Source organism: Argentina silus (genome assembly GCF_951799395.1).
Source record: "Argentina silus genome assembly, contig: scaffold_749, whole genome shotgun sequence".
Classification (NCBI taxonomy): domain Eukaryota; kingdom Metazoa; phylum Chordata; class Actinopteri; order Argentiniformes; family Argentinidae; genus Argentina; species Argentina silus.
Genome location: NW_028152766.1, coordinates 1 through 2,500, shown reverse-complemented (window position 1 = coordinate 2,500; position 2,500 = coordinate 1). Strand labels below are relative to the sequence as shown.

Below are 2,500 nucleotides of genomic sequence, written 5' to 3'. Positions count from 1 at the left end.
TTACCATTTTGAGGATATTTTAGCATATTGAGTATATTTGATATTTTTTTTATGCGATATTTCAAGAATGATTCCTAACATGGAATAGGTTTGCCCAGTGGTGGAACCTGGAGTGAGAGGACAGTCTCCCTCCATCCCCAACCCTAACCCTCCTCATGTTTGGCCAGTGCTATGTGGCATCTGATCACTAGGTGGCGCCTGCGCGCTTGACCTCAACCAGCCTTCACTCCTCTCAGCCACACGGATCCCATACCCAGGAGGTGCCCACTCCTAATACACTCACATCACACACATACAGTACATGCACACTCCGGTCAGCCCATTCAGAAAAGCCCCAACGATGAATGAAATCACGTGATGGGAGGGCTCTCTGAGGTCCAGGTCAGGAATGTCAGCCATTACACCAGACCACCGGACGTCTGAGCGGAGAAGCTGCCCATCCCCTCCACCGGTACTCAGCCTAGAGCACTTCCCCTTCTCTCCCCCTCTCCCTACCCTCCCTCTCTCCCCCTCTCCCTCCCCTCCCTCTCTCCCCCTCTCCCTCCTCTCCCCCTCCTCTCCTTCTCAAGCCACACCAATTCAGAGGGAGAACAGAGACGTACACAACTGCACTCATGTGCCTCTCAGTCATTGTTATACAGTATTTGACCTGTGAGGGGCCTGACTAAACCCTGAACTGTGACTGTGAGGGGCCTGACTAAACCCTGACCTGTGAGGGGCCTAAACCCTGAACTGTGACTGTGAGGGGCCTGACTAAACCCTGACCTGCGAGGGGCCTGACTAAACCCTGACTAAGCCTTCCTTCCTGCCTCTCTGACCGAGGACTAGCCTAAGTACTACCACTGACAACACTGTGAGTGAACTATCCTGGCTTAAAACGGAAAAAAAAAGGAAAGGAAAGGAAAGGAAAGGAAAGGAAACCGTCATTAAAAGAGGTTCAAATTGAGTTATCTTTGATGAAGTTGATTAATAATAATTGATATTATCAATAAACAAGAGTGAGGGGCACATGTGCAGACACTGGAACTAGGTTGGGTACTCCATACCATATTTACCAGATTGACAGAACTGTGTGCCTGGAGTTGAAGACTAAGTCTTGTTGTTAATGCAAAGCATGTGTTGCTGTGTAACTCTAATGAGGTTTACAGGCAATGTCGTTAGGACGTGTCATTAATAAGGTGATTAGGATAATTTAAAACGTTACACTCTGGAGGAATGTGACCTGGGGACGTACTGGTGACACACACCACGCTGCTCCGACCCCCCTCCATCTTACACTTCTGCTAATTAATACACACACGCTTCAAGCACACACACACACACACACACACACACACACACACACACACACACACACACACACACACACACACACACACACACACACTTCCTCTAATCAACACTTCACACACTACAGCTAAATCTAACCTGAGGTCATACACACACACAAACAAACAAACAAACAAACAAACATCACTGCTGTGCTAAAAGAAAACATCCAAGCACACACAGGCAGCAGGGGCCGGCTGTCGCTGTGTGTCTCTGACAACTGTTCTGTGGGAATGTACTCAAATTCAACAGTCATTTACAAATGAGCTCCCAAATATGATGGCGTTGCAAGACGGCTGGACAAACGTTCAAAGCGTCCAAAGCCAGTTCAGACTGAGGGGGCAAATGAATCAACATGGAAGTCGGGAAGCAGCCCCCGAGGTTTCCCCCCAGCCTGGCCGAGCGCTCGGATGCCTGTCTCTTTCACTGAGAGGAGCCTCTGACCGGCTCTGACTGGCTAGCCTATCTCAGACGAACTGAACTCTTTTGCAGCTGAAGGGGTTGCCATGGGGATTAAGCGCTTTAAACGTGGCAGGACCTGTGCCAGGAGGCCCCGCCCCTTCCTGCTGAGTGCCGCTGAGAGGGACAGGTGCAGCCTGAGAGAGAGGGAGGGAGGGAGGGAGGGAGGGAGGGAGAGAGGCTGCTAAAAGAACCCTCATAAAAGGAGGGGCGGAGCCTTGGCTGGGTCCTGCTAACCCTCAAGTTTAACGCAAGGACTTTGCTTCCCATGACCTCATGCACCAGCACTGCAAAATTCCTTCTCTACCTCTCTCTCTCTCTCTCCCTCTTTCTCTCACCCACTTTTTCTCTATTTGTCTCTCTCTCTCTTTGCCTCCTGTCTCCCTCTCTCCACCTCTCCACCCTTTCTCTTTCCTGCTTCTCTCCCTCTCTCTCTCTCTCTCTCTTTCTCTCTCTCTCTCTCTCTCTCTCTCTCTCTCTCTCTCCGGAGAGCTCTCAGGACTGTTTTCCACCACATTCTACAATTATGCTCTTTGATCCCCTCAATGTTCACCATCAAAAGTGGGGAACATGACAGCAGGAGAGGGGTAGGGGTGCTGCTGCTCTCTGATCAGGCTGCTCCACGCACCCCCACCACCTGGACATGTCACACAGCCAGACTGGACCTTCTCCATGAGACGGATGGGGCTGCAGCGCAGTGGAGCTGGGCAGT

At 50.8% G+C, this 2,500-nt stretch overlaps 1 pseudogene across 1 annotated transcript in view; it reads right to left on the bottom strand.

Moving 5' to 3' along the window:
• Positions 1 to 2,462, bottom strand: part of LOC310824642 (zinc finger E-box-binding homeobox 1-like) — an 8,910-nt pseudogene extending 6,448 nt beyond the window's left edge. Inside the window, exon 1 of the transcript XR_014555128.1 lies at positions 2,342 to 2,462. The product of XR_014555128.1 is annotated as a zinc finger E-box-binding homeobox 1-like (transcript). The remainder of the gene's footprint in view (positions 1 to 2,341) is intronic.
• Positions 2,463 to 2,500: the final 38 nt, after the last annotated feature.